Genomic DNA, 11,756 nt, shown 5'->3' with positions numbered 1-11,756 from the left:
GGCAGCGGTGCGCAGCCTCATGGCGTCGGCGCGCTGGCTTCTTCCAGTCTGTCCTGCCCTGCTGCTCGCCATTCCGAGGTGTTTGAGGCTCACCACCCCCGCCGTCCGTGCATGAGGTGACCCTCGAGCCAGGCACTGTGGCACCCCAGGACACAGGGTTCTGAGGGTGTCCTGGGAAAGGGAGGAAAAATCGTTACGCGACACCTGCCTGAGCCACGCCAAGCCGCCTGCCTGGGCGCGGGTTCAGTCATCGCCGGGCGCCAAGGGGAGACTACCGCGCGCTGCTCCCTCCGCGACATGTGATAACCCACCAGCAGGCCAGCACCCCTGTGAGCACCCCCGCATCTCCCCGGTGTTTCGTGCGGGTGTGTGAATCCTGGCAGACCCGGGTGGCAGGCGAGGCGGGCGTGTCAGTGTGTCTGTGGCCCACTGGGGAACGAGCTGCCCTGTGGAAGGCTCGGTGGGGCTGGCGCAGGACAGCCTGGAAAGAAGTGTTCAAAATCGATACAAGTTAACGAAAAACACTGCGACCGTCAGGTGATGAGGCGAGGGGGAGGCGGCGACCCGGGGCTGTGTGTGTGTGTCCCTGTGTGTGCATGTGTGTGAAGGTGTGCAGAGGTGTGAGTGTAGAGGTGTGTAGCAGGTCCTAGCCAGCCAGCCAGCCAGCCATCCCTCGCCGCCACCACCACCACCTCCTCCCTCCACCACGGACGGACGAACCTGAGGAGGAGGAGGAGGCTGTACCCACCACCCACCCACCTGTCCTGCTTCCTTGCCTGCTGGTGCTCTGCTGTTCCCTGCTGCTCTCTGTCCCTCACCTCACCAACGTTTTACCGTGTCCTCCTCCTCCCCTGCTTGCTGTCTTGACCTCCTTCTCTGCTGTCTGTCCTCCCTGTTGTGTCCTCCTTCCCTGCTGTCCTTACCTCCTTTCCTCCCTGCTCTGTCTTGCCCTCCTCCCCTACTTTCCACCTTTCCTCCCTGGTGTCTGTCCTGCTCTTTCCCTCTCTGCTGTTCCTCCTTTCTTCCCTCCTTTCCTCCCTGCTCTGTCTTGCCCTCCTCCCCTACTTTCCTCCTTTCCTCTCTGCTGTCTGTCCTGCTCTTTCCCTCTCTGTTCCTCCTTTCTTCCCTCCCTGTCTTTCCTCCTTCCCGCCCTGCTTTCATCCTTTCCTCCCCTGCTTTCCTTTTCCTCCCTCCTTTCCTCCCCTGCTGGCCCTCCCCTCTGACGTGTGATGTGCCTCAAAGACTCGCAGATAAGACATAAAAAAAGGAGCATCTTGCAGTATGGGCGTATCTATTGTTGTCTTGTGTTAATGTATATTCCAGGCCTTTGAAAACAGCAAACAAAAAACAAATCACCCATCATCATCAATTAACCCCTTTTCTTCTTTTTTTTCTCCCTGTCATTTTCCAGTGTACTTTAACGAACTCGACGATAATGGTAATAGAAGAAACGGTAGATTAACATACAACGTGGACGAAATTGATTGATAGTGGAGTTTTGAGTGACTAAAAGAAATAGAGATTAGTGAGGAAAGAGATAACGAAAGGAAGGAAAGAAAGAGGTGGCAAAGAAAGTGAGAGCGAGGGAACGAGAAACAGAAAGAGAAAGAAATATCAACGGAGCGTCCCAATCTTTCTCTCCAGCGCCCCCTTTCAAGACCTTGGTATCGAACAAGTGGAGGCATCCAGCCATTCAGCCATTCTCCCAGCGTTTGAGCCTCCACTCCGGCGGGCCTGGCCTCTCCCACTCCCACTCCACTCCCTCCCCACTCCACTACCAGGTAACTTGAGGGAAGGGAAGCTGTGAGAAATATGAAGATATATTTATGATGATTTCTACTTATACTTTTTTTGTTATATCTTTTACGTAGGAGGGATAGACATAGTGCCATATACTTAACACTTAGTCTCCCAAGAACACTCATTTGACAAGGCATTCATAGGAGTTGTGGGTCTTTCCATAGGTAGTTTTTTGACCCTGCTGGTGGTAGTTGGACCTTTCTTATGTACCATGAAGCTAAAAAAACACTTATTATAACCCGACTGATCTCTTTGGCCTTTGGAAGTACTTGATGTGAGGAGTTGCAGCGTCTAACAACACTAACCTATATAATAACCTTCACTCTCCCTCTCTATCCACTTCACCAGGTAACTTGAGGAGAGGCAGGTGTGTGTAGGTGTGTGAAAAGTGAATATGTAGCCTACTTATAATATTTCTACCTGTGTTTTTGTTTTAATTCGTCTCATACCTTGTACCTCTATCTCTCCAATTCTCTTTCCCAGATAACTTGAAAGATGTGAAAATAGGGAAGGTGTACTTATGATAATCTTACCTGTGTTTTTGTTCTAATTCGTCTCATACCTTGTACCTCTATCTCTCCAATTCTCTTTCCCAGATAACTTGAAAGATGTGAAAATAGGGAAGGTGTACTTATGATAATCTTACCTGTGTTTTTGTTCTAATTCGTCTCATACCTTGTACCTCTATCTCTCCAATTCTCTTTCCCAGATAACTTGAAAGATGTGAAAATACGGAAGGTGTACTTATGATAATCTTACCTGTGTTTTTGTTCTTGTTAGGTTAGACCGTTAGAGAGAGAGACATACCTCCTCTCCCTTTCCCTCTCTCCTCTCCCTCTCTACCCACTCCTCTTTACCAGATGACTTGAGGAAAGGTGTGAAAAATAGCGTAGTGATTTTTTTTCTACCTATAATAGTTTTACCTGTGTTTTTGTTCTCTGGTCTCTCTTAACTGGGACAAACATATGTGCCTCCACTCTCCCTTTCAATCCATCCACTTCTCTTTCTTGGGTAACTCGAGGGAACACAGGTGAAAATGAAGGTGGTGTAATTATATACGTTAGTTTTACCCGTGTTTTTATTTTGTTATGTCTTACGTTAGATTGATATACATATGCGCATAATCTCAGTCTCTCTTCTCTACCAGGTAACTTGAGGGAAAGCAGGTGTTTAGGTGCGTGAAAGAGGTGTAGTTATGTTAGTTTTACCTGCATTTTCTCCTGTTTCTTTTTTTTATCTTACGTTGAAGACAGATATAGACGTTTCCACTCTCCCTTTCTCCACTTCTCTTCGCCAGGCAACTCGAGGGGAAAGCAGGTGTAGGTGTGTTAAAAGCGAAGGTGTACATGCGTTAGTTTTACCTGTATTTACCTCTGCACTGATTAGTCTGCCTTACTTTGGATAGGCAAGACATGCACCCATTCTCTCCCTCTTTCCCAGGTAACTTGAGGGGAAAGCAGGTGTAGGTGTGTGGAAAAACGAAAGTGTACATACGTTAATCTTACCTGTATTTACCTGTGCATTGATCAGCCTGACTTACGTTTGAGATAGATTCCTTCACTCTCTCTTTCTGCTCCACCAGGTAACTTGCATTCTGACGGGCAGGTGTTGCGTGGAAGGGAAGGTGAATATACGCTTGTCTAACCTTTGCGTTCTAATTGCTCCAGCTTACGTTGAATGGACAAATAGACAGACAAATAGACTGATTCCTCTTATGCTTTTCCTCTTCACCTCGTATCTTGATGGGGGAGTGAGCAAGGTGTATATAGGTGTAGCAGGAAAGAGTGTATATTACCTGGATCTTACCTGTGAATTTGTGTGTTTTGATTGGTGTATTTTGTAGAGGAGATATAGAAAGATACAAAGACAAATAGACTGATCCTTCATAATCTTTCCCTCTTCTCCTCGTATCTTGACGGGGGAGTGAGCAAGTTGTATATTGGTGTAGCAGGGAAGAGTGTATATTACCTGGATCTTACCTGTGAGTGTGTGTTTCGACGGGTGTATTTTATGGTGGAGATATAGAATGATACAAGGATAGTAGTAAAACGGACATCTAGTATTACAAAGAGTTAGTGTTTGTTGAAATAGATAGACTGACTGAGTGACTGACTGACTGACTGACTGACTGACTGAACCTAACTGACTGGCTGAGTGATCAAAGAAACGACGGAGCATTCATTTCGCTTTCATTCATTCGTGTTTTTCTGACCGACATTTCTAATTTTGCGTGTGTGAGGACGAAGAAGGGGAAGAGGAAGGGGAAGAGGGGAAGAAGAGGAGGAGCAGGTCAGTGGGTCGGCATGAAAGACGCATGACTTACTGACTGACTGGTGGTGGTGGTGGTGGTGGTAGAGGTGAGGGTGGTGGCGATGATGGTGTGATACTGTGCTCCTAAATCCTCCTCCTCCTCTTCATTCTTGCTTCTTATCAGCCAGGACAAGATGGTGATGGTGGTGGTGGTGGTGGTGGTGGTGTTAGGTTAAAATGGAGAGGAAATTCAGGTAAGGTGGGTGGACGGAAGTGCAGCGAGATCAATACTTAGTTGTAGGCGAAGGGAGAGAGAGAGAGAGAGAGAGAGAGAGAGAGAGAGAGAGAGAGAGAGAGAGAGAGAGAGAGAGAGAGAGAGATACAGTCAGTCGGTCAGTCATTTGAGGTGGTTATGGTGTTGAGAGAGAGAGAGAGAGAGAGAGAGAGAGAGAGAGAGAGAGAGAGAGAGAGAGAGAGAGAGAGATCCAGTCAGTCGGTCAGTCATTTGAGGTGGTGATGGTGATGAGAGAGAGAGAGAGAGAGAGAGAGAGAGAGAGAGAGAGAGAGAGAGAGAGAGAGAGAGAGAGAGAGATGTGGAAGAGGTGTATTACTCGCCCTGGCTAATAATAACAATAATAATAAAAGTAATAATAATAATAATAATAATAATAATAATAATAATAATAGAAAAATCTTTGCAATAGATGAAAAAAAAACGAAAAATGAACAATATACAAAAAAAAAAATAACGTGAGACTTAGTAAAATAATAACAAATGAAAAAAGAAAATATAAAAAAAAAGATTTGCCGCTGTAAAAAGCGTAGGGAATGAAGGAAAAGAAGAATGACATAGGAAAACAAAAAACAAGAACAACAACAACAACAGCAATAATAACAGTAGTGGTTAACAAAAAAGATAACAATAACAAAACACAACACGACACACTGCAACACAAATGCACACAAACACAACCTTTTACAAACACAACAACACAAGCAACATCTCCTCTTGACTAATTCCACTGTAACACAACACCCAAAGAGAGAGAAAGAGAGAGAGAGAGAGAGAGAGAGAGAGAGAGAGAGAGAGAGAGAGAGAGAGAGAGAGAGAGACGTAGGTTTGTCCATGTATCCTGCTAATTATTATATATCGTCGTTATTGCTTAGCAGATAACGAAATGGGGCAAGCAGGGAAGCAGGCAGGCAGAGAGAGAGAGAGAGAGAGAGAGAGAGAGAGAGAGAGAGAGAGAGAGGGAAGGGGGAATGAGAGGGAGGGGGAAGCTGTTGTATCGAGCTGCGTCGTGGTAAGGGAGCGCTGACCCCTCCTCTCTCTCTCTCTCTCTCTCAGTTGCCTCCGTTTCTAGGTGTTGTGTCACTCAAGGGTTTAATCGAGAGAGAGAGAGAGAGAGAGAGAGAGAGAGAGAGAGAGAGAGAGAGAGAGAGAGAGAGAGAGAGAGAGAGAGAGCATTCTGCGATATCGTTCTTATTATTTACTTCTTGCTGGCGCTTCTCCTCCTCCTAGCTCTTCCTCCTCCTCCTCCTCCTCCTCCTCCTCCTCCACTTTATCATCTTGTTCTTGTTGTTCTTGTTCTATCTCATATTTTATTTCTTCTTTTCTTGCTTCTTTTCTTTCATACTTTTTAATCTTTAATCCTGTCCGTTCTGATTAGAACTCTCTCTCTCTCTCTCTCTCAAATAACAGTTTGTGAGTGTTTAAATGTTCGTCTTGCTTCCTTCTTGATTATTCCACACACACACACACACACACACACACACACACACACACACACACACACACACACACACACACACACACACACAGGCTTCGCACAGTCATTTCCTCACCTGAGAATATTTTGATATGCAACACACACACACACACACACACACACACACACACACACACACACACACACACACACACACACACACACACACACACACACACACACACACACACACACACAGGTAAAGGTAGGCAGGTTAATTATTTTCTTCCCACCCATCGAAGAAATAGTTTTTGACCTTTATTTTTTCATTTTCATTTTTTTCATTTTTCCATTTTCATTCATTTCATTTCATTTATATTGTTTTTCGTTTTTATTCATTTTTTTCCAGAGTTACAAAATTGCTCTTCACATTTATTCGCTTTTTATTTTTATTCATTTTCACCTCACCAACCTTGCTTTATTTTTTTATTCTTTTTTTTATTTATTCCGACCTTGTTATTTAATTCATCCTGTTTTTTTATCAGGTATCAAATATTTCGCCGTTGTTAAGAGAGAGAGAGAGAGAGAGAGAGAGAGAGAGAGAGAGAGAGAGAGAGAGAGAGAGAGAGAGAGAGGTAATAGTGAAAAAGGGAAGGAAACTTAAAGGAAGGAAATGGTAGGGAAGGAAATAAAAGGAAAAGGAAGGAAAGGAAAGGAAGGAAAGGGAAAGAGAGAGAAAAGGAAGAGAAAGGGTGAAGTGTGCTGAGGGAGATACATTTTTGAGTGTGAATTTGAATGGGAGAGAAGAAGAAGGGGTTGAGATTGTAAGACTTGATGGGGTGAATAAGGTTGGGGATGCAAATTGATGGGGGAGAAGAGGGGATCTGGGGGTGCTAGTGAAGGGGAGAATAGGGTTTTGGGGGTGGTAATGATGGGGAAATTTGAAAGGGGGATGAGAAGAAAAGGGGTTGGGGTAAAATTGTTGGGGAGGAAGGGGTGATTGAAGGGGTGAAGGTGGTGGATGGGAAAGGGGGGAGATGGGAGGAAGACAGCATCCGGGAACTGATACTTGAACTCCTCCTCCTCCTCCTCCTCCTCCTCCTCCTCCTCCTCCTCCTCCTCCTCCTCCTCCTCCTCCTCCTCCTCCTCCTCGTCATCGTTGTCATTCTCCTCTTCCTCTGACCTTAGTTTTCACCGCCCTTTTCCTCCTCCTCCTCCTCCTCCTCCTCCTCCTCGTCATCGTTGTCATTCTCTTCCTCTGACCTTAGTTTTCACCGCCCTTTTCCTCCTCCTCCTCCTCCTCCTCCTCCTCAAATTCCTTTTCTTTCATCTTTTCCTTTGTCATCTTCCTTGTCGTCCACGTCTCTCTCTCTCTCTCTCTCTCGCCGTTTCACAGGTCATCCTCCTCCTCCTCCTCCTCCTCCTCCTCCGTCTGTCCCGTGGGAAGTGATACACAGAAGGGGTGAAAGAGAAGATGCATATTCCGGTGGGGGAGGAGGAGGAGGAGGAGGGGGAGGAGGAGGAGGAGGAGGAGGAGGAGAGGTAAGAAGACCCTCCAGTTAATAGCGACTTATCCACGATTCCCATCTCTCTCTCTCTCTCTCTCTCTCTCCTTCATCACCCTTATCCCTCTTCACATCATTTCCTTCCTTCCCTCTTCTCCCTTCCCTTCCTTTTTCCTCCCCTTTCCTCCCTTTTCCCTTTTTTTTCCTTTCCTCTCTCCCCCCCTTCCTTCCCTTTTCAGCGGATGTGCAGGTGTATGGGGGATATATGGTTGGCTGAGGAGGAGGAGGTGGAGGAGGAGGAGGAGGAGGAGGTGGAGGAAGAGGAGGAGGAGGAGGAAGGGAAATATGGTATCATGTTTAAAAGGATGTTAATGTTACCAATCTTTACCTCCTCGTTCCTTCCGTGTCCTCCTCCTCCTCCTCCTCCTCCTCCTCCTCATCCTCCTATTTCATGTTTTTTTCCTTGCATAATCTTATCTCTCTCTCTCTCTTTCACTCCCTACTTATGCATTCCTTTTTTTTTTTTTTTGTTCTCTTCGTCTTGCTATCATTTTATCTCTCCCTTTGTTCCTCCATCATGCTCCCTTTCTCTCCTCCTCCCTCCCTCTATTCTTTTTCCCTTTCCTTTCACTTTCATATCTCATTTTCCATTCTACTCCTCCCTTCCTCTCCCTTTCTCTTCCCATTCTCTTCTCTGATTTTTTTTCTTTCTTTTTTGCTCTCGGAGAAGATGGAGTGGAAAAAGAAAGGAAGGAAGAAGACGAGGAGGAGGAGGAGGAAGACAGATATGGGAGGAGAGAGAAAGAGGAGAGGAAGAGGGTAGAGTTGTGATAAGGAAGAAGATAGGGAGAAAGAGAAGGGAGAAGAGAAATCTAAGGAGAGAGAGAGAGAGGGATGGAAGGGGAGAGGAGTTTTAAGGAGGAAGATGGAAAAGGAAGAGGAGAAAAAAAAGAGAGAAGGAGGAGGAAGAAGAAAGTTGTAAATAGGGAGAGGGAAAAGGAAGAAAAGAGGAATTAGGAGGTAGAGGAAGAGGAAGAGAAAGCAGAAAAGAGAAGATGGAAGGAGGAAGGAAGAAGATTGAGAAAGAAGAAGATTGAGAGAAAGAGAGAGAGAAGAGAGAGAGAGAGAGAGAGAGAGAGAGAGAGAGAGAGAGAGAGAGAGAGAGAGAGAGAGAGAGAGAGAGAGAGAACACCTGCCAGTGATGTAACCTGCCTTGTCTAATACCTTTTGAGCAGAATGTTTAAAAGTCACGCCTGGGAGGTGCTCTCTTAACCCCCTTTCCCTTCCCTTTCCCTTCCCTTTCCCTTCCCTTCCCTTCCCTTCCTTTCCATTCTCTTCCCTTCCCTTCCCTTCCCTTTCCTTCCCTTCCCTTCCCTTCCCTGTCCTTCCCTTCCCTCCTTCCCTTTCGTTTCCTTTCCTTCCCTTCCCTTCCCTTCCCTTCCTTTCCATTCTCTTCTCTTCTCTTCACTTCTCTTCCCTTCCTTTCTCTTCCCTTCTCTTCTCTTCCCTTCCCTTCCCTTTCCTTTCATTTCCTTTCCTTCCCCTCCCTTCCCTTCCCTTCACTTCCCTTCTTTCCCCTTCCCATCTCTTTCCATTCCCTTCGCCTTTCTTTTCCTTCCCTTCCTTTCCCTCCCTCTCCCTTCTTCTTCCATCTTCTTTCCTAGTTTCTTACCTTTCCTTGCCATTTCTTACCACCCTAACCATTTCTTCCCCTTAATTTCTTTCTTCCCTCTTTCTTTCTCTTTCCTTTACCTCCCTTTTCCTTTCACATTCCTTTCTCTCCCACCCTTTCTCTTCCTTTCCTCTCCCTTCACATGGCTTCCCCTTTATTCACTCTCTTCCTTTTCTTTCATTTTCCTTGCCCTCCCACCCTTTCCCTTTCCCCTTTCCTCTCCTTTCCTTTCTCCTTTCATATTTTTTGTCTTCTGCTCTATAACTTTATTTTTCCTTCCTATTCCCTGCTATTTTCCTCCCTATATTTTTCAATCCTTTCCCTTTGACCTCCTCCTCCTCCTCCTCCTCCTCCTCTTTTCTTGCTCTTATTCCACCACCACACCTCCTCCTCCTCCTCCTCCTCCTCCTCCTCCTTGTTCTTCCTGTTCCACTCCTTTCCCTTCCCTCCCCACTTCCTCTCCTCCCCTCCCCTTTCCTCCCCACTTTCACCTTCATTTATATATATTTTACGTGAGTACTCAACCTTGACTTCACACTCCCCCCTCCCCTTCCTTCCCCTCCCTTTCCCCACTCCTCCCTCCTCCCTCCTTCCCTTCCCTTCCCTCTCCTTCCCCTTCTCTTCCTGCCCATTCCCTTCCTTTCCCTCACGCTTCCTACCTTCCCCTCTCCTCCCTCCCCTCCTTTTCTTTTAATTTTTTTTTCTATATTCCATTTTTTTCCTTTCCATCCTTTTCCGGTTTCGTCTTCACTTTCTCCCTTTCATTTTCTTTTCTCTTCTTTCTCCTCCTCTTTACTTTTAATTTTCTTTCCCTTTCTACTTTCTCTCTCTCTCTCTCTCTCTCTCTCTCTCTCTCCATTGAAGTCATACGTATATATATTTTTTATTTTTTCTCTTTTTTTATAATTATTTCGTTCCGTGCTACTAATTACCGTTCATTAGCTCTTGTTCTTATTGTTCGTATTGTTTCCGGCGTGGTATTCAAGTGTCATTAACGAACGCACGCGAATGAAGTTGAAAAGAAAAGAAAAAAAAGAGAAAAAAAGGAAAAAAAGAATGTTATCACTGTGTATCGTTTTCATCCCCTTGGCTATTGTTCTAAGATGCAGTTTTTTTTTCTTTTCTTTTTATAGTGTGTGTGTGTGTGTGTGTGTGTGTGTGTGTGTGTGTGTGTGTGTGTGTGTGTGTGTGTGTGTGTCGTAATGCCTTTTGAAGTGAAAGTTTTGGGAGGAAAATAAAAAAAGAAAGGAAGGAAGGAAAGAGAAAAAAAAAACATTGGAAAAAAGAACAGGAATAGCAGGAAATGAAAAAAAAGATAAAGATATGTTGAAATAAGAAAGCAAGGCAAGGCAATGAAGAAAAGGAAGCAGGAAGGAAGAAAGGAAGGAAGGAAAGAAAGAGGAAAAGCATAGAAAGTTAAATAATGTCAGGAATAGAAAAAAAAACGGGAAATTAAAAAAATGAAAGTTAGATAATGATGGAAATAGAAAGGAAGGAAGGAAAGAAAAAGGAAAAGTATAGGAAGAGAAATAACGTCAGAAATAGGACAAAAAAAAGAAAGTAAAAAAAATGGAAGCAAGATAATGAAGGAAATTGGAAGAGAGGAAGGAAGGAAGGAAGGAGGGAAGGGAGGAAAGAGAGAGGAAAAGCATAGGAAGAGAAATAACGTCAGAAATAGGACAAAAAAAGAAAGTAAAAAAAAACGGAAGCAAGATAATGAAGGAAATTGGAAGAGAGGAAGGAAGGAAGGAAGGAGGGAAGGAAGGAAAGATAGAGAAAAAGCATAGGAAGAGAAATAACGCCAGGAATAGGAGAAAAAAAAGAATAAAAAAATGGAAGCAAGATAATGAAGGAAATAGGAAGAAAGAAAGAAAGGAAGAAAAGAAAAAAAGGAAAAAATGACGAGGAAAGTAAAAAATATTGATAGACACTTAAATAATAATAAAAAAATACAACTAAAATGGCGCTGTCTTATATAGTGATGCAGTTGAAATAAAGAGGAGGGGAAAGAAAACGAGATGAGGCAAAGACGTTAAGGAAGAAAACGGGAAGATGAAAGAACGAAGCCAAGAAAACGTTCATATCAACACCACAAATAAATAAAAAAGATAAACACTGATACACGCATTTTTAAACCTATATAGACACACTAACCCCAGAATAAAATAGCAAAAACAAAACTCACGAGGTAGATACAGTAAGCTAAGGTAAGGGAGGGAAGCAGGAAGGAAGGAAGGAAGGAAGGTTTAGGCATGAGCAGGTACGGTAATTAATAAGGCAGGTAGGAGGAGGGAGAAGAAGGAAGACCCCAATAATTCAGGGAGCAGAGACAGGAGGGAAGGGAGAGGAAGGTATGGAGATTGGGAGGGAGATTAAGGAGGAGAGAGAAGGAATTTAAGAAGGAGAGGAGAGAAGGGGGGAAGAAGAAGTTAAGGAAGGAGAGAAAAAAGAAGAGGGAATTTAGGAAGAGGAAGAAGAGAGAAGATGGGAAGGAGAAGGATATAGGGAAAGGAAAGGAAGAGGGAAGATGGGAAGATAGAGGGGTAGGGAGGAGGAAGAGAGGAAGGAATTTAGGAAGTTGAGAAAGAAGAAGGGGAAGAAGGAGAAGGAAGTTAAGAAAGTAGATAAAGAAGGAAAGAAAGAAAGGAGAGGAGGAGATAAAGAAGTAGAGACGTGAGGGAAGGAAAGAAGGAAGAGGGAGAATAACGAATTTAGGAAGTAGAAGAAAGGAGGGAAGACGGGAAGAAGAAAGTTAAGGAAGGAGGAAAAGAAGAAGAGGGAGATGGAGAGGCAGATTAAGGGGGAGAAGAAGGAATTTAG

At 44.5% G+C, this 11,756-nt stretch overlaps 1 protein-coding gene across 10 annotated transcripts in view; it reads left to right on the top strand.

Moving 5' to 3' along the window:
• Positions 1-245: 245 nt before the first annotated feature.
• The window catches only part of LOC126981290 (protein turtle-like), a 226,557-nt gene continuing 215,046 nt past the window's right edge, over positions 246-11,756 (top strand). For 8 of the 10 annotated variants that reach the window (XR_007733876.1, XM_050832195.1, XM_050832200.1 and 5 more), the window contains exon 1: positions 1,412-1,781. The gene's annotated coding sequence lies outside the window, so the exon portion shown is untranslated. Of the gene's footprint in view, positions 366-1,411; positions 1,782-11,756 lie in introns of those variants that run through there. The other 2 variants (XM_050832192.1, XM_050832194.1) reach the window with 2 other exon arrangements.

The sequence above is a fragment of the Eriocheir sinensis genome, chromosome 47, assembly GCF_024679095.1.
Source record: "Eriocheir sinensis breed Jianghai 21 chromosome 47, ASM2467909v1, whole genome shotgun sequence".
NCBI classification, from domain to species: domain Eukaryota; kingdom Metazoa; phylum Arthropoda; class Malacostraca; order Decapoda; family Varunidae; genus Eriocheir; species Eriocheir sinensis.
Note: the sequence above shows the minus strand (reverse complement) of the source record. Positions and strands in the feature narration are given on the sequence as shown.